At 41.6% G+C, this 20,588-nt stretch overlaps 1 long non-coding RNA gene across 1 annotated transcript; it reads left to right on the top strand.

Annotated features, from left to right (window-relative positions):
* The first annotated feature begins 1,713 nt into the window (after positions 1-1,713).
* Positions 1,714-2,917, top strand: LOC110694574. Its single transcript, XR_002505907.1, has 2 exons — positions 1,714-2,203; positions 2,670-2,917. It is a non-coding gene; the product is annotated as an uncharacterized LOC110694574 (long non-coding RNA).
* Positions 2,918-20,588: the final 17,671 nt, after the last annotated feature.

Genomic DNA, 20,588 nt, shown 5'->3' with positions numbered 1-20,588 from the left:
ATGGAGAAGGTAATTTAAATTTATTTGTTATGATTTTAATTTCAGAATTTTGCTTATTAGGTTGATTATGTTTCGTTATTATATTGCACGATTATTGTAAAATTATCATTGTTTTTATTTTCAATTTTGATATTTATGAATTTGAGATCCATATGAAAGGTTGAAGATGATGTTCTTTATAAAGTTTACTTATGTTCGTTATTATAATTATTGATCAATCATATGAATGTTCTTTATTTTTATCCCCTATGTACTTTGCTTCGATGTACTTTGATTTATCCTGTATGTTCTTTGAATAATTATAATATTAATTTTAAATACTATATTATTAATTAATTCTATGTTTTTTTTAATAATAATTATCATTAACTATGTATATTTTCTTAAAAAAAATCAGGATCATGAAGGTTGATGACGATATTCTTGTGGGATCTCCTTTATTGATGATTGTTTTTCAAATCTAAAGAACATCCGTAATATTATTAAATAACATGATAATATTATGTAATGAACATAATTTATATATATATATACCTACCACGATCCAAAGACAAAATTCAAAGAGTTTTTTCACAATAAGCAATGAATATTATATGACAATAAAAGTACATTGCAATTACAATCAAAGAACATGGACATTTAAAATAATCTGTCAAAAGATCTAATAAAAATCATTATATGATATAATTATGGACATAAGGAAAAAATATAGTTGTAAAAATTAATTGTACATTACAACAACCATAAAGTATATCATGTTTTTTTTAATAAAGAACATTATTAAATCACATATAGAACATCACCAGAAATATATATACCAAACCTAAAATGAATATTATAACTATATATATAATTGGTAAAAAATGTGAATAAAATAAAAAAATTGAAAACTGAAATTTTGAAAATGAAATTTAAATAATTTGAATTTTGAAATTCAAAAACGAAATCTTAAATTATTTTTGGGTGAAATAATTTTAGAGAACAAAAATAATTATGAAAAACTTTATTTTTGGAGAGAAATTGAATCAGATTTTGGAAAATGATAATTTCTGAAAAGATTTTATCAGTTAATGTGAGCCATGGGTAGATCTTTTCCCGTAATTAAAGAATAATGTTGAGAAAATCTCGCGTTCTTTTTATCTTAACTTGATGTTCTTTATAATATGCATGTTCATTATTTACCAACATTATGTTCTTTCCGCTTCTTTAAGCTTGTTTGGTGCCTGCGTTTTATAAAGAAGCGAATGTCATTTTTGCTCGGGTGTACAATGTCCATGGTACATCCGGGTGTACAAATCAAACATTAACCCTAGGACAATAAGTGAACACTTAATATTAACGTGACGGGAATAAAATTTTCACTAAATTTTCTTCTTTCTTAATTTTCTTCAGATGAGTATGGTTTTGCTTCAAGTATCTTGAACAATTCGAGATTGATTTTTCGTTGCTTTCATGCTTCCCTATCCCTTTCTAGTTAAGCTTGTTCAACTTCTTTATCTCTACGGTACTTAATCTTTTTCATTTCAACCTCAACTTTAGTTTTCCTTGCTAGCACTACAAGAAAATTGATTTTGGGCAACGACAAAGGTTTGGATGTGCAACGAGATTTAAATTTGTCGCCCTTATCTCATAGGTTGGGAAACCAATAATTATTTGTTGCCCATTACAACTAATGGGCGGTGAATAGTTTAATTCATTGCCCAATTTGAAATATTGGGCGACGAGCCGTTAGTTTTGTTGCCCGAAGGCAATTGCAGGAAACCAAGATTTATTTTGTCGCCCGAAATGTTATTATGTTCGTTGCCCTTAATGAAGAGTAAGGACTATAAATACTTGAATCCGTTGCCCAAAACACTGAAAATAAAGGCGGAGTTTTTTCGCCTGCAACAAAGTTTTGAAATTCAAATCATTTTAATGTTGAGAATATTTATAAACAAAAAGTTTTGGTGAATTCCTTGACATTTCACATAGGCCACATTTCCTTCTTTCTCTCTAATACCCTAACCCTGTTTCCTCATTTCATCTCTCTCCTTCCTCTCCATGTTCATCTCAGATCTTCTTGAAAGGGAACGAGTAAGGAATGGACGCCCACAAATCATCTCTCGTAGCCTCGACCACCACCCTAGTCTAATTCTCTATTTTCTCTCTTCTCTAGTTTGTGCCGACAGTCACACCGTCCACCACTTCATGGGCTAAAAATATGGTATGTTTCATCGTCTTTATACTAATTTAATTTAGTTTATTTTAATTAATTAAAGTTCAGTGCTAATTAACCCCTTTTTGTTTTACTTTAATCTACGCTTTCCCAATATTTGGTAATTTTCGTTATACAATGATGTTGGATTTTTGATTTAATTAAATTTGCAAAGATCTACAATTAATTAGCAGGTAAATTATTTTTCCTTATCAAATTCTCACTTGTATATCTTCATCTTTGTGATTAAAAGTATATTTAGTTGCAAATTTCTACCTTTTAATTTATTAATTTAAACTTTATTCATGTGCAAATATACTAGGATATAGGATATATAATTGAAATGTTTATCTTAACCATGCTTTAATATGTTATAGAAATTACATTTTCTGCCTTTTAATTGATTATTAACTTTCAACAGGTTTTTGTTTTTAATTTTAATTTAAATTTTATTCTGCTTTATCTTGTCTAATAGGTTGATAATGATTGCATGATACCCACATTACTTCAAATGATTAACGATCAAGCTAAGGACAAGGAATTGCAATACGATCGAGGTTTTTTTTTTTTTTTTTTTTTTGTTTTTTTTTTCGTATTTTAGTTATCAAGTTTTATGATTTACCAATTAGGAATATGAACCTGTAAAATTTTAATACTTTAATGATATTTCTTGCAAGTAATTTGTACCTTGAATAAATACATATAGGATTAGTGATTCGTATACTCTTATCTACACAAATGCAACATTAGCATATAACCATTGAATGTAGTTTCTATATAGAGGGCGATGGTTATGGACTTCGTAAGACGAAATTGTACACGGGTGACGAATCAAGAAATGCCCAAAACCATTACAAAATGAGCTTTAGATGCTTAAATTTGTTGGGTTTCGTAGAGTCCGACTCTACGCGGAAGGGAAACCCACCAAAGACCCGCACATTAATTAAAGCGACTAAGCACGTAATCCCTAATTAAACAACAATTAAGAGAGAGAAGAAAAGACATTCTTACCCTTGGCGCATGCTTCGCTCGAATCCCGAGCTCTTACTTGAACCCCGCAAATGCAAAGGTCTCCGACGGCTCGTACCCACGAACGTGACCCGAACGATCCAAGTTCCGAAGGTTAGTCGGGACCTGACCAATAAAAACTAGAGTTTTACGAACTTAAGGTTTTCTCTCTTTTCTAAGGAGATGCCTTATTAGCTCCACTCAAGTGTTCTTCCCAAATCCCAAAACCTTGGTATGTATAGGGAAATGAACCTTGAATTCTCGCTCTCTATCAATGTGGGAGATTTGCAATTTTCCTATTTTATTTTAATTAAAACAAATATAAAGTGGCAAGAGGAGGGGAGGGAGAAGGTGAGGACCACTAAGGGAGGGGACTAACCCACCTTGCTCCCCAAGGCATGAACCAATCTTTGGTCCCCACTAGCAAAATCGGTCCTCCTTGGCAAGTGGCTGGCTGGCAGCCTGCCTTGGCTACCAAGGTTGCCAGCTGGCGCCTAGCACCAAGGTTGGGCAGCCTGGCCAGCCAGCCAGCACACTCGCACAGCCAACCACAGCCAGCAAGTGCATGCGTGCTGCTAGCGAGCCACACATGCTGGGCGCTGCTGCTAGGCGAGGCATGCGAGCTTCTTGCTGGGCTCTGCTATGCGAAGCACACGCACAGCCCAGCACGCTGTTGGCTGGCGCATGATGCTGTGCGATGCTGTGCTAGGCACACGCACACACACGCACAACCCAGCACGCTGCTGGCTGGCGCATGGTGCTGTGCGATGCTGCTAGCTAGGCAGCCGGCGCTAGCATGCTAGCAAGGCCTAGCCTTTGCGATCCTTGCTGGGCTAGCTGTGCGCCATCGCCTAGCATGCTAGCAAGGCCTAGCGTTGCGATGGCTGGGCGTATGGCATGCTAGCACACACGCAAGGCTGCGATGCTTGCGGTGGCTAGCTAGCATGCATGGGCCTGGCATGCTTAGCATGCTAGGCTTGCGATTAGCATTGCGATGCACATGCTAGCTCGAGATAGCCTAGCCCTCGCATGGCTAGGCCAATGCGAGGCTACAAACTGACTTGAACTTGTAACTTGATTGATTTCGCGTCTCGTCAAATTCTAAATTCGACTAGACTTGCGACGCTCTGTCTCGACGCTTTAGGCTCGATATCCGACGTCTTTGTTCGTAAAACTCTGACGACTCGTCAAATCCTTCGGATTGATTCGTCGTCTCGGATCGGTTGTTTGATTAGGTTCGACCCGAAGGGTTCAGTCAAGATTAAGCTGTAATATTAATTGTACATTAATATTACTGATCGGAAGCGGCCTCCACCTAGGCATTCCAATCACTTGACCTTACAGAAGAATTAGCTATCCAATAATTCTAAATCCTCTATCGGAATAATACAGTTGTTGGAAGGACACCATTCCTTTCAATCTCCCACTTGTCCTTCCGGACAAGTGTGTAAATTGTGTATAGCCCTTTTCTTATGTCGCTTAATGTCTTTTTCATGAACTATAAGGTAAGATTCTTCGTCATCCTTATTACGTCCAGAAGTGTTTCTCGATTCCCGAGTTCGACTGTCAATAAATAGATGATTTCTAAAATCCATCTGAGCACGGCCATGCATTTTCACAGTCTCGCTCTTCGAGAGGCCTTGTAAACAACAAAGACATGTTCCCTATTGTTAATGGGGGGACATTCCCAGTCTTGTACTATAATCCCTTACTAAGAGGACCTAGTCACCTAAGTGCTGCCGTTATAATCCCCATTTACGGCAGACGTTTGACAACATCAAAACGACTAGTACTCAAATAAGAGAACTTGCAATACTCATGGTTGAGGAAAAAGGTTCCGATAGCTATAATGAGAAATATACTTATGACGATTTGATATCTCTTAAAGTATTCTCATAGGTCTATCCGGTATAGTTCCAAACTAGTACCTGTGCAAATGATTTATGACTATCAAATCCTTGTAGCACAAGAAACGGTGCTATAAATCATACTACACACTAATCTCAAGTGGTCATTAATCGTCTTATCATTTAAATGACCTCGATTAGGGATAATTTTCGATTAAAATATTCAATGTTCACTTAACAGGTGTTTCTTTATCCAAGACATGGTCTTGATACCCTGTTTTGAATATTCTCAAAAATCGAATGGACTCATTAATTAATTCTAAACCACAATTAAATAGATATGGAGTAATCATAAATTTGCTGAAAAATTAATTGCTCCAAAATTGAATGGTTCAACATATTGTTTTACATTAAGACACTGAGTTTAATTAAAACATCTCTACAGGGAAATCAAAGCCAATCTCCAATGTGCGTGATTCCCATTGCCTCAACGTGCTTGTTGTGCTTCACTTGAGACAAAGGTTTAGTCAGAGGATCGACTACATTGTCGTCCGTTCCAATCTTACAAATTCTGATTTCACCTTCGGATTTCCATTCCCTTATCATGTGAAATCACCGCTTGACATGTTTGACCTTTTGATGTTCCCTTGGCTCCCTAGCCTGAGCAATACCTCCATTGTTATAACAATAGAGGTCTATTGGACCCTTGATTGAGGGTAAAGTTCACTAATGAACTTACGAATCCAAACTGGCTCCTAAGCTGCTTCCAAAGCTGCCAAGTATTCGGCTTCAGTTGTGAAATCTGCAGTGGTGCTTTTCTTAGCACTCTCCCAACTAAACGCTCCACCATTAAGGCAGAATATGTACCCCGACTGCGACTTGGAGTCATCTCTATTAGTCTGGAAGTTCGTGTCAGTATAACCTTCAACAATAAACTCATTACAACCACCATAGACCAGGAATTTATCCTTGTTCCTTTTCAGGTACTTTAGGATATTCTTGGCCGCAGTCAAATGCGCCTCTCCTAGGTCTGACTGGTATCGGCTCGTAGCACTCAAGGCATACGATACATCCGGCCTAGTACATATCATGCCATACATGATCGATCCAATAAGCGAAGCATATGAAATCTGACTCATTCTCTCTCGCTCATCAGGTGTCTGTGGAAACTGTTTCTTGCTGAGAGTTATGCCATGGGACATGGGTAGGTGCCCTCTCTTGGCCCCTTCCATGTTAAATCATGCCAATACCTTATCTATAAAAGTAGTTTGGCTCAATCCAATCATCCTCTTAGATCTATCCCTATAGATCTTGATGCCCAATATGTACTATGCCTCTCCCAAGTCCTTTACTGAAAAACACTTTCCCACCCAGCCCTTTACGGACTCTAACAGTTTAGTGCTGTTTCCAATGAGTAATGTCATCGACATATAAGACTAGGAATGCGGTGTCACTCCCACTGACCTTCTTGTAGACACAAGACTCATCTGGATTCTTGATAAAACCAAACTTACTAATGGCTTCATCGAATCGCAGATTCCAACTTCTGCTTGCCTGCTTTAGTCCATAAATGGACTTCTTAAGCTTGCATACCTTCCTGATCGGCCCCCTAGGTGTCGTTAGTTCCTAAAGGTCGAGTCAAGAATAAAAAGAAAACCCACGTCCTAAACTAACCAAAGGTAGCATAGTGGAAGAGGGGTCGAATCCTCAGGGAAGGTCAAACGTCTCTTGCTTAGATCACTTATAAGTCAATTGAAAAGGGAGGAATAAATTTTTGATGGATTTATCTATAGCTACTAGGGAAACAAATAAACTAAGAACTAAATTAACGAGCAACAAGCAGAGGTATAAAACTTCGAAAATCAAGGAATAGCAAACACTAGGGGATAGGGGAGAATTCCTAACTAACAATGATTTCAACAATTAGAGGCAACAAGAATGGTTCAATCGGTCAACCAAACAATTGGGGCCTATGGTCCAACATCTAGGATTCCCTCTCGGGCTCACCTAAACACCGCCTACCCAACCCCGCCTCGGTGGTCGAGGTCATCCCTAACCTAGTCATCATCACATACAAGCTCACTCTCGCGCAACTAGCATGCAACACAAAATAGGGTCTTAGAGGTGATCAATCTCTAATTCCTAACAACTAAAACCTAGGTTGGAATCAATTGCAAAACTTCTCAATCTACCCAATCTTGCACCACATATCATTCATTTCATCATTAGTTCATCATTTCCCCCTCCCCTAGCTAGAAACCTAGCCTAGAGAAGGAAGGGTCATACCAAAGCACACAAGAACATTAACAAAAGCAAAAACTAAGTTTAATGAGAGAAACATGGCTAAAACCAGAAAATAGGATGATTAAACTTTACTAAAGAAGTTAACTTTGAAGAGAATATGTTAAGTCTACTTGTAATCTATTCTAAATAGCATGAAATCTAAGCAAATAAGGATAATATTATACTAATAGCAAGAAAATAAAGGATCAAAACCAGAAATTGCAAGTTTAAACAAGGAGGCAACTAAGATATTAAACTATTCTATTGACTTGAAATAACAACTAAAGATAAGCTAAAACTAATTAAAATAGATAAATAAAGCAATAAATAAAGAGTAGGGATAGAAATAATACCAAAAGATTTAATCTTGGATTGAAAATGAAAGAGAGTAACAAAGAGTAGTGTTTTAGATCTAATGAGGAACTAAACCCTAACTAATCTAAAGTGCAAAAGAAAGAAAAAAAACAATAAGCTGAAATTTGATTTTCTAATATTTCTCTCTCTACATACCTCTCCCCTCCCAATTACAAGGAAGAGAGGTATTTATACCCTCCTCTAAAACCTAACCCAAATCAAGGCCCAAAATTTTAGGCATCACGTGCAGAGTAAAATAATTAGAGCCGTCGGCCTACGCGTGTAGCAGAGTTCAAATCGGTCAGGGGAACACGGAGCGCCCGCTCTAAGGCCAGAGCGCCCGCTCTGAAGTCTCGCAGAAAATGCTCTGATTATTCTGGGAGCTAGAGCGCCCGCTTCAACATTAGAGCGCCCGCTCTGAGGGTTGGGTACTTGGTTTTTCTGCAGCAAGGAATACAGAGCGCCCGCTCCATATCTAGAGCGCCCGCTCTGAACTCTTCTTTCCTTCATATTTTGGGCTCTAATGCTCCAATCCCTTTGACTCCAAAGCATGCCTAATCCTTGCATCCAATCCTTGCTTTCTTAGCCACGGGAGGACCTGTAAGATGGAAAACACAAATCATAGGAAAGGTTCTAATAGGAGCAAATTGAAATGGGTTAAAGGAGAGGGAATAAAACCTTAGGAAATGAGCCAAAAATGACTCAAAACCACTCCAAGTAACAAATATGCTCAATAATAACAAAACTAAGCTAAAATAGAGGAAAAAGGGCAAACAAAGGGCTCAATCGGGGAAGAAACGAAGTAGAAAAGTGGGCCAAATGGCCACTGATCAAATTCCCCCCAACTAAGTCCTTTGCTCGTCCTCGAGCGAAGTAAAATAAGCAAACAAAAATAACCAAAAGCATAAGTCTATACACTAACTCACTTTCGTAGGAATCACGGTCGTTTTTAGCGTAAACGACAAGCCATTTAAACCCCCAAGTCACTTAGGAGGACGAGTATGCTCTCGTGAGGGTTTTCGAGAGAGATTAACCCACAACTTCGCACTAAATCAAGGCAAGGTTTTTAGAGACAAATAGAAAAATAGAAAAATAGAAAAATAAAAAGGGAAAGAAACACAAACATGAATGGTTGAACTTTCACTACAATGCAATCACAAGGATGCGCAAGCTTCTTGACAAGATAGGTGGACAAGCTAGCTAATGCTCCTGGTTGAAGGCCACATAGCTCATGCTCAAAAGCTTGGACTATAAAGATCCTATCCTCCAATTGTCCCTCACCAAGGCAACCTTCCTCATCTCGATCATGTACACTAGGCGGCTAGTCGTCTCGAATTCCACAAGAGAATTAGGAGAACAACAAGGAGGTGGGCAAGGTAGGATTGCCCTAACTTAGTAAATGCAAATCCAATCTAAAAGCTCGACCCATGACTCTCTCCACCGACATTGACTCAATCACTCAAGGTCCAAAGGGCTTTTAAGGTGCAATGAAATGGCTTGGGGTAAGGGTTAAAAAAAAAAAAAAAAAAAAAAAAATTCTGGCTGGTGGTGTAAGCTCCTAAGAGTGAAACATTAATGAATCGAGCAAAACCAAGGCCAACTAACCTTAGTTGGTGGGTATTATACCCCCCAACTAACTCTAAACTATATACAAGATCGATGCCTTACTTATGCATTCTTATTCCAACTTTTTTTTTTTTTTTTTTATACCAAAAGATTTAATTGGGGAAACAAACACGTCCCTTGCAATTTACATTATAGACATCCACTATGCCAAACTTTTAACTTAGATACAAAGCCAAGCTCGAGTTTCACTCATTTCTATAAAGGTGAAAATAAAATTAGGTTCATAAGGCTTGTAATGCGGGTAGACAAAAAGTGGAAGGCTCAAGGGGGTACGCAAAAGGTGAATGTAAACCCAAAAACCTGAAATTTGAAAGTAAAGGTGTCCTAGGAAATAAAAAAAGGATCTAAAAAGAACGAAAAATTATGCCCTTATCCCGAAATGAATGCCTTTATCATCCTATGAGTCGATTCGGTCGCGGTCTCAAGAGTCAAATGGAGCGAGTTTTAGATCAAGTAGCAAAACACTAAGTCTCCAAATTTCTAGCCACCTAGCTTTCATTCACAAGATGAGCTACGCCCAACAACCACAAACCGAGGACAAAAGGGATCAAGGCCTAAATAGCCCAAGATATGTCCAATAGGAGTCATTTGAGCAATGAAGCTATGTGATTTTCAACCAAAACATTAAAGACCTTGTAAACCTATCAAACCAAGGAACCAACTCATATATGTTCATACATTGTAGCTACTAATTCAGCCAAACACAAAACAAAGTTTTAACACTTGCCTTGGATAACACTAAGAGAAAGAAAAAGAAAAAGAAAACATTGAAGAGCAACAAGAGAAGTAGGACTTCGTTTGGAATAAATTCCATAAGTGGGGGCGGTAGAAGGTACGTGAATTGAATGCACGTCCTCCTAGGCATAAAGCCGGGCGCCTCTCACGAGGTGTGAACCTCGCCCCGTTGCTACTCTTCAACAAAAATAGAAAGGAAGGGATAGAAGGATAGAAGAGGAACTCAAGAATGAAAGCATCAATTCACACAATTCTCAGTACACAATTCCAAGTATGCAAACATCCATGAATCAATCAACTTAATCCTAACTCCGCTCCTAGGAACTAAGCAAGATAAAATAAATAGAAGAGAGTTTGGAAAGATCTCACCGGAGCCATGCCAATCCAAAACATAAAAAGAATGATGGGTTCCAAGTCAACCAACCTTGGCTCCTTCCAAAAGTAGTATACAACCTGCCAAAAAGTGAGAAATACCAGAACTCCAAAGCAAAAAGATTAGAAAACAAAATAAAGAAGAAAAAGGAAAAGTGATCATGTATAATACAAACCAACAGATACAAGCCAACAGATTATTAAGCACAAGCAAGCATAGGAAAGGCTGCTCATCCCCAAAATGATCTTTTCATTTGCCCCTAGATATGAAAATGCTAAGGCACCCCCCCAACTAAAACCAGGCACCGTCTCGGTGCGATAAAACATGAAATAGTCAAGGGTGGGGGGGGGGGTCAAAAGAAATGATCATCTATTCCTCAGAGTCTTCCTCTTCCTCTCCCTCTACAACTACAGGGGGCGCCCAATCATAATCAACATCGCATGGCGGCCCATATGGCTCCCACCCACCGTAATAACCGGGGGGAAAGCCGTCGCCCTGATAAGGATAGGCGGGATCACCGAGGTAATCACACCCACCTGGGCGCTGGTAGTTGTAGGGGGGGAAGGAGTGGGGAGGGTCATGCAGGGTACCGGGCCTTGCCAATAGGGGTATTGGCCGCCGGTACGAGGAATGAGGTTCCCATTGTCATCTACCTGAGGGGGCTCCTAATTCGGGACAGGCCCGTGCTGCGGAGGGTAGTAGGGGTAGTTGACACATGGGCTAAAATGTCCCTGGTCCACATGGTAATCATAAATATGGTTTTGATAAATATCAAAAGTGGGACCAGGAGACTGAGCAGGGGCCTCCTCTCTTTCCCTAGGCCGGGCTTGAGCAAGGTTCCTAACCTCCAGAGTGAGGCTAGCGAAAGCTTGCTCAATATTAATGGTTTATGTTGGTTATCGTTAGCCAAAATGCTATAAACCGAAGGGCACGACCTCTTGGCTCAACCAATCAATGGTTGAGTCGGGTACTTAGGTCGCATCCCATAGAAGTACTAACGATTTTGGTTTGAGTGATATTTGAGTGTTTGCAGGTTTGGGAAATAATGCTTTTAAAGCCAAAAATCCGACAGTCTAGAGCGGGCGCTCTAAACAGAGGGCGGGCGCTCTGCATCATTGGGAATTATTCAGAATACTTGAGGCCAAAATCCGAGAATTTAGAGCGGGCGCTCTGGGTGTAGAGCGGGCGCTCTGGGTGTAGAGCGGGCGCTTTGAAGGTCCCTCAGAAATTCTACATTTTTGGTGCTAAAATCCGAGAAGCTAGAGCGGGCGCTCTGGTCAGAGAGCGGGAGCTCTGAGTTTTGGGTGAAAAATTGACTAAGTGTGGGAAAATTGCGCAGCTTTAGAGCGGGCGCCCTGGTCTTAGAGCGGGCGCTTTGATTTTCAACCCAGAAACCTGATTTTTAAGCGAAATGTTAGAGCGGCCGCTCTACCCTTAGAGCGCCTGCTCCGACCCTCATTTCAGACTTTGCGTTTTATCCCCTTTTAATTTTGAGCACCCAAATTCTCACCTCAAACTCCCTATCCCTATCCCTTCTCTCACCTCAAACTCCCTCAACTTCTTCCTCCATAACCAAACCTTCATCTCCTCCAAATCTCCACCTTCCAACTACGAATTCCTCTAAAATTCACAAATTATTCATCCCCTATCTCCAAAAATCATACATCTCCATCAAGAATTCATCACCTAGTCCGGATTTCATCAAGAATTGAAGCGGGTTCTACCGGGTTCGCGTCGGGCCAAGTCGGGTTCTTCTTCAATTTCAACTCTAGGCTAATTTGTCTCCAATTGTTGGTATAATCCTACTCTTACTAAGTTAATTTTCCCTATTTCTTTGGATATTTGCTTATTAAGGTTGGCTTAATTGGAGAATTGATGGTGAATGAATGGGTTTTGTGTTTTATGTGGTGAAAATTTGTTGTGAATTGTAGTGTGTTGTTTGTTGTGGTGCTTTGGCAAGGGAAAATTATTGTGGATTTTTGCTAGGTTTTGGTTTGTAGAAAGTTTTGGTTTTAGAATTGGTGGTTGTGCAAAGTTTTGGAGAGTTTTGTTTTTGTGGTCATTGTGTAGAATTGTTGGAAATTGTTGGGTTGTTGTGGTGTGTTGCTTTGGAAAATTTCTATATTGTTGTTGTAAGAAATGGCTGGTGGTTCAAAGAGGCAAAGAGCCGAACCAAGGAGTGGTAATGTAGGAGAAAGTAGTGGTGCCGGTAGTAGTGGGGTGGGCATGCTCAACCCACTCAATTCAACATTACCCTGCCACATGCGGCCCAAAGGACCAAATTGGCCGCATTGGATAGGAGGGCAATTAATCCAACTCTCTTCTATTCCCAACACGACTGTTATATGATTGGAATAGACGAGAAGGTTAGGGAGCTTGCAGTGAATCTGGGGTTTGATGCGTTCTTGGATTGTAGATTGCCAAATGATTACATCACCGCAGATACTTCCTACTACTACCCCACCCAACCGCCTCTAACTTACCGCCCCCTAACATTGGAGTTTCTTGCTAGCTTCGAGTTAAATCAAGAAGAGGGTATGGAAGGCATTGATGCATTCAAAGTAAAATTCCGGTTGTTCAACAAAGGCCGCCACATTACCCTCCGTGCTTTCAATGAACTATTTGGTTGGGACCCAAATGCTCGAATCTTGGATACCTCCGGACTTGACGATCAAGGTTATATAGAGGGGTACAGTCCGCAAGAATTTTGGGCCCGAATCACGAGTGGGGCTAGAGAATTCCAATCAAACTCCTCCAAGGCCTCAGAGATCCACCATGCCGCCTTACGGTACTTTCACCAGATGCTTGCATATATTTTCTTCTCCAGAAAAGATCTAGGTAAAATGAGCGATCAAGAGTTATATCTTCTTTGGAGAGCTACCGAGAGTGCGCTTCTTTACCCACCTGCCACCCCGGAGCACAAGATCAATCTAGGGTATCTGTTTGCCAAGAGATGTAAGGCAATAAGGGACTCCCCCCTCTTGACTGGTCCTATCTTTATGGGAGGGATGGTCACGTATATCGCCTTCAAGTACAGATACAAGACCCAGCTGCAGCAGATGGAGAGCTTGAACATGGCAACCGAATTGAACATAGAGAAGATGAAAAGAATGCAATTCATTTCGGATTCCACGGGAGTCACGGGTAAGGCCTTCATTTGGCGGATCCGAGACGTCCCTTAGTGCTACATGCCATGTCCGTTCATGATGAATCCGCCCCCGGGAACTGAGTTACCATGGACATGGCATGTAGCACCAAGGGACGTCTCGGATCCGCCAAATGAAGGCCTTACCCGTGACTCCCTAGGAATCCGAAATGAATTGCATTCTTTTCATCTTCTCTATGTTCAATTCGGCTGCCATGTTCAAGCTCTCCATCTGCTGCAGCTGGGTCTTGTATCTGTACTTGAAGGCGATATACGTGACCATCCCTCCCATAAAGATAGGACCAGTCAAGAGGGGGGAGTCCCTTATTGCCTTACATCTCTTGGCAAACAGATACCCTAGATTGATCTTGTGCTCCGGGGTGGCAGGTGGGTAAAGAAGCGCACTCTCGGTAGCTCTCCAAAGAAGATATAACTCTTGATCGCTCATTTTACCTAGATCTTTTCTGGAGAAGAAAATATATGCAAGCATCTGGTGAAAGTACCGTAAGGCGGCATGGTGGATCTCTGAGGCCTTGGAGGAGTTTGATTGGAATTCTCTAGCCCCACTCGTGATTCGGGCCCAAAATTCTTGCGGATTGTACCCCTCTATATAACCTTGACCGTCAAGTCCGGAGGTATCCAAGATTCGAGCATTTGGGTCCCAACCAAATAGTTCATTGAAAGCACGGAGGGTAATGTGGCGGCCTTTGTTGAACAATCGGAATTTTACTTTGAATGCATCAATGCCTTCCATACCCTCTTCTTGATTTAACTCGAAGCTAGCAAGAAACTCCAATGTTAGGGGGCGGTAAGTTAGAGGCGGTTGGGTGGGGTAGTAGTAGGAAGTATCTGCGGTGATGTAATCATTTGGCAATCTACAATCCAAGAACGCATCAAACCCCAGATTCACTGCAAGCTCCCTAACCTTCTCGTCTATTCCAATCATATAACAGTCGTGTTGGGAATAGAAGAGAGTTGGATTAATTGCCCTCCTATCCAATGCGGCCAATTTGGTCCTTTGGGCCGCATGTGGCAGGGTAATGTTGAATTGAGTGGGTTGAGCATGCCCACCCCACTACTACCGGCACCACTACTTTCTCCTACATTACCACTCCTTGGTTCGGCTCTTTGCCTCTTTGAACCACCAGCCATTTCTTACAACAACAATATATAAATTTTCCAAAGCAACACACCACAACAACCCAACAATTTCCAACAATTCTACACAATGACCACAAAAACAAAACTCTACAAAACTTTGCACAACCACCAATTCTAAAACCAAAACTTTCTACAAACCAAAACCTAGCAAAAATCCACAATAATTTTCCCTTGCCAAAGCACCACAACAAACAACACACTACAATTCACAACAAATTTTCACCACATAAAACACAAAACCCATTCATTCACCATCAATTCTCCAATTAAGCCAACCTTAATAAGCAAATATCCAAAGAAATAGGGAAAATTAACTTAGTAAGAGTAGGATTATACCAACAATTGGAGACAAATTAGCCTAGAGTTGAAATTGAAGAAGAACCCGACTTGGCTCGACGCGAACCCGGTAGAACCCGCTTCAATTCTTGATGAAATCCGGACTAGGTGATGAATTCTTGATGGAGATGTATGATTTTTGGAGATAGGGGATGAATAATTTGTGAATTTTAGAGGAATTCGTAGTTGGAAGGTGGAGATTTGGAGGAGATGAAGGTTTGGTTATGGAGGAAGAAGTTGAGGGAGTTTGAGGTGAGAGAAGGGATAGGGATAGGGAGTTTGAGGTGAGAATTTGGGTGCTCAAAATTAAAAGGGGATAAAACGCAAAGTCTGAAATGAGGGTCGGAGCGGGCGCTCTAAGGGTAGAGCGACCGCTCTAACATTTCGCTGAAAAATCAGGTTTCTGGGTTGAAAATCAAAGCGCCCGCTCTAAGACCAGGGCGCCCGCTCTAAAGCTGCGCAATTTTCCCACACTTAGTCAATTTTTCACCCAAAACTCAGAGCTCCCGCTCTCTGACCAGAGCGCCCGCTCTAGCTTCTCGGATTTTAGCACCAAAAATGTAGAATTTCTGAGGGACCTTCAAAGCGCCCGCTCTACACCCAGAGCGCCCGCTCTAAATTCTCGGATTTTGGCCTCAAGTATTCTGAATAATTCCCAATGATGCAGAGCGCCCGCCCTCTGTTTAGAGCGCCCGCTCTAGACTGTCGGATTTTTGGCTTTAAAAGCATTATTTCCCAAACCTGCAAACACTCAAATATCACTCAAACCAAAATCGTTAGTACTTCTATAGGATGCGACCTAAGTACCCGACTCAACCATTGATTGGTTGAGCCAAGAGGTCGTGCCCTTCGGTTTATAGCATTTTGGCTAACGATAACCAACATAAACCACCCCCTCTTTGGGGAAAAATCCTCCGGATTTTTGCAAAGTACTTAAAACAAAAAGTAACTAAAGAGATAGTTCAAAGACAAATATTCACAATATACTACAAAGCATGCTAGTTTAACGTCCCTAGCTTGACGTTACGTCACGAGCAATAAAGCTAAGGGGGAGGAACGGTGTGGACCGTCCCAAGCATTAGGCAACCGATCTTTCCAATATCTCCTTCATCATAGTATCTTTTGATCCGTTGCCCATTCACCATGAACCGGCTCCCATCTTCATGATTTTCCAATTCGAACGAGCCATAGGGGGTTACTTTGGTGATTGTAAACGGCCCCACCCATTTGGACTTGAGCTTCCCGGGAAAGAGTCGGAGACGTGAGTTGAAGAGAAGAACCTTGTTACCCACCTCGAAGTCACGATCTCGAATCCTTTTGTCGTGCCACCTCTTGGTTTGTTCTTTGTAGAGTCTAGAGCTCTCATAAGCATCATACCTCAACTCTTCCAACTCGTTGAGCTTGAGTAACCTCTTTTCTCCGGCCAAGTGAAGGTCCATGTTGAGTTCCTTTACAGCCCACCATGCCTTGTACTCCAATTCCACCGGAAGGTGGCATCCCTTACCATAGACAAGTCGATATGGCGTGGTGCCAATCGGTGTCTTGTAAGCGGTCCGTAAGGCCCATAGTACATCATCCAGTCTTAGGGACCAATCTTTTCTAGACTTGTTGACCATCCTCTCGAGCAAACTCTTAATTTCTCTGTTGGACACCTCCACTTGCCCTTGGGTTTGTGGATGGTAAGGGAGTCCAACCTTATGATGTACCCCATATTTCTTCAAAAGTGCTTCGAGTTGTTTCTTGGCGAAATGAGATCCGCCATCACTAATTAGGCACCGTGGCACCCCAAATCTAGGAAAGATGATCTTCTTGAGCAACTTCAACACTACCTTGTGGTCATTTGTGGGTGATGGTATCGCTTCCACCCATTTAGTCACATAATCCACAGCCACAAGGATATACAAATTCCCACATGAGGAGACAAACGGACCCATGAAGTCCACTCCCCATACATCAAATGGCTCAACTTCTAAGATTGATTGTTGCGGCATTTCATTTCTCTTTGTGATTCCTCCCATCCTTTGGCATCGGTCACATCGAAGGATGAACTTGTGAACATCTTTGCGCATAGTTGGCCACCAAAGCTTGCAACCTAGGATCCTTGCCACGGTCTTGTTGACACCTCCATGACCTCCACAAGGTAGTGAATGACAATGTTCCATAATACCTTCCATCTCATGATTTGCCACACATTTCCGGAACAAACCGTCACTACACTTCTTGTACAAGCTTGGATCATCCCAAAAATACCTCTTAACTTCCTTGAAGAACCTCTTCCTTTGTCGAGCATCATAGTCATGAGGTACCACCCCGCTTGCTAAATAATTTGCAATATCAGCGAACCAAGGGATGGTGTTGGTAACGATCGCCATAAGAGAGTCATCTCGAAGCTCATCATCGATGGGATCCTCTTTATCAAGGTAAGAAGGGTGGTCTAACGGCAACCTTGAGAGGTGGTCAGCCACTAGGTTCTCACTTCCTTTCTTATCCCGTATTTCAATGTCAAATTCTTGTAAGAGAAGGACCCATCGGATTAGACGCGGCTTAGCATCCTTTTTGCTCATTAAATACTTCACCGCGGAGTGATCGGTGTAGACAATGGCCTTGTTGCACACCAAATAGGGTCTAAACTTGTCAAAAGCGAAGACCACCGCCAACATTTCCTTCTCCGTGGTGGTGTAATTCTTTTGTGCCGTATCTAAAGTCCGGCTTGCATAAGAGATCACATTCAATTTCTTTTCTTTCCTTTGCCCAAGGATTGCTCCAACTGCATTATCACTCGCGTCACACATTAGTTCAAACGGGAGTTCCCAATTCGGTGCTTGCACTATAGGCGCATTCACTAAAGCATTTTTCAAGGTTTCAAATGCCTTAGTGCAAGCATCATCGAATTTGAACTCCACCTCTTTTTGAAGTAAACTCGTCAAAGGTCTCGCTATTTGTGCAAAATCTTTGATAAATCGGCGATAGAAGCCGGCGTGCCCCAAGAAGGCACGTACCCCGGTCACCGATGATGGTGGGGGTAGCTTTTCTATCGCCGAGACCTTTGCCGGGTCTACCTCAATACCATTAATGGACACTTTATGCCCGAGGACAATGCCCTCCTCGACCATAAAATGGCACTTTTCCCAATTCAACACAAGGTTCGTCTCTTGACACCTCTTTAAAACCTTTTCGAGATTGTGCAAGCATAGGTCAAAAGACGAACCACAAACACTGAAATCATCCATGAAAACTTCTATTGCATTTTCGATCATATCAGAAAAGATTGCTGTCATACATCGTTGGAAAGTCGATGGGGCATTGCACAATCCGAAGGGCATCCTTCGGTAGGCAAATGTCCCAAATGGACAAGTGAAGGTTGTTTTATGTTGGTCATCCGGGTGAATTGGGATTTGAAAGAAACCCGAATAACCATCAAGAAAACAATAGTGTGAATGCTTCACCAACCTTTCCAACATTTGATCGATAAATGGCAAGGGGAAATGATCTTTTCTAGTGGCTTTATTAAGCCTCCTATAGTCAATGCACATTCTCCACCCCGTGACAGTGCGGGTGGAGATATCATTCCCCTTGTCATCTTGTATGATGGTCATGCCTCCCTTTTTGGGAACCACATGAACCGGGCTCACCCATTTGCTATCGGAGATAGCATAAATGATCCCCGCTTCACGTAGTTTGAGGATTTCCTTCTTAACCACTTCCTTCAAAGTCGGATTCAACCGCCTTTGAGGTTCAATGGAAGAGGCATGATCATCCTCAAGATGAATGCGATGCATACACAAGCTAGGGCTAATCCCCTTAATATCATCAATGCTATACCCGATAACACTCCTATATTTTTTTAAAATCTCAACTAATTTTTGCAATGAGGTGTCATCGAGGTTAGCATTGACAATAATAGGATGTAAGCAATCATCATCCAAATAAGCATCTTTGAGAGAAGGAGGGAGGGGTTTTAGTTCTACCTTGGGAGGAGGCGTGGAACTCTCCTCCTTAGACTCACTTTGGATCGATGGGAGCTCATCCACGGCTCCTTGAGTCTCGGGATGAGTTTCACCTTCAAGGCTTTCAACCTCCAAGGCACACAAAGATTCTCCTTCACCCACCTCCTCACATGGGAGGTCTTCATCACCCTTGTCTTTAATTACCTCATGAGACTTCACCAATTCATCAAGTTCGGAGTCCCCCAAGTCCACCCGCCAAATCTTCTCTACCATAGGTTGCTTCAAAGTCTTTGAGAATTCAAACTTGTACTTCTCATTGGCCACCTCACATGTAATGGTATTATCTTTGCAATTGACGACCGCTCCCATGGTCTTGAGTGCCTCTCTTCCAAGGATAAGAGGAGTATGAGGGTCCTCCTCCATATCCATCACCACAAAATCGCAAGGCACAAACAAATTCCCAATCTTGATAGGAACGTCTTCTAACTCACCGCATGGGAATTTTGTGGACCGGTCGGCTAATTGAATCACCTTTCTTGAAGGTATCATCTCGAACTTGAGCTTCTTTGCAATGGATAGTGGCATGAGGCTCACACTTGCCCCAAGATCGGCTAGTGCACCCGTGGTCTCCATATCACCAATCTTGACCGGAAGAGTGAAGCTTCCCGGATCACATTGCTTGGTAGGCAAGGTTCTTTGCACTAGGGCACTAACTTGATGAGGAAGAGTGATACACTCATCACTTAGCTTCTTTTTGTTGGAGAGGAGTTCCTTGAGGAATTTTGCATAGGGTGGCATTTGAGTCATGGCTTCAAGGAATGGAATGTTGATGTGAAGTGACTTGAGCATAGCCATAAACTTGTTGTACTTGTCATTCAATCTCCTCTCAACAATCCTCTCGGGATAAGGCGGTGGTGGTTCAAACCTTGATGGTTGATAAGATGTTGATGGTTGCTTGTCTTTCCCAACTTCCTTGCTCTTTTCACTACCTTCACCCTTCTTCTTCTCAATGCTTCCTTCAACACTATTGTCAATTATTTGACCTTGGCTATCTCCATTGACCTCTTCAACCACTTGCTCTTCACCCTCCTTGTTGTGCTCCGATTGATCACTCCTAGGCCCCTCATAAGACTTTCCGGACCTAAGAGAGATAACTTTGATATGATGGGTGGTAGCCGGGTTGGTAGTAGGTTGGCCCGGGAGCTTCTCATTGGCTAGATTGGTCACCCTCTCGGCGAGTTGAGCCACTTGATTATCCATCATCTTTTGATGTGCGGTGACCTCTTGATGCCTTTGATCCGCTTTTCGCTCACTATTGGTTATTCTTTGATCCATGGCGGATAGGCTTGATTGGATTCTATTGAGAGTTTCCATGAGCATTTGTTGATTAGGATCATTTTGCATGGAAGGGTTGGGTTGGAAATTCTGAAATTGGTTGGGTGGTCCTTGCTTGAATGGTGCTCTAGGGTGATTGCTAGCATTTGGATTTGGAAAGGGAGCCATTTGACCCGTGTTGTGGCTTGGGCCACTTGCATCTTGAAATCTATTACCATAATTGGCATTGGGGGCTCTCCAATTA

Source organism: Chenopodium quinoa, unplaced genomic scaffold (assembly GCF_001683475.1).
Source record: "Chenopodium quinoa cultivar QQ74 unplaced genomic scaffold, ASM168347v1, whole genome shotgun sequence".
NCBI lineage: Eukaryota > Viridiplantae > Streptophyta > Magnoliopsida > Caryophyllales > Amaranthaceae > Chenopodium > Chenopodium quinoa.
This window is presented reverse-complemented; position numbering and strand designations above follow the sequence as displayed.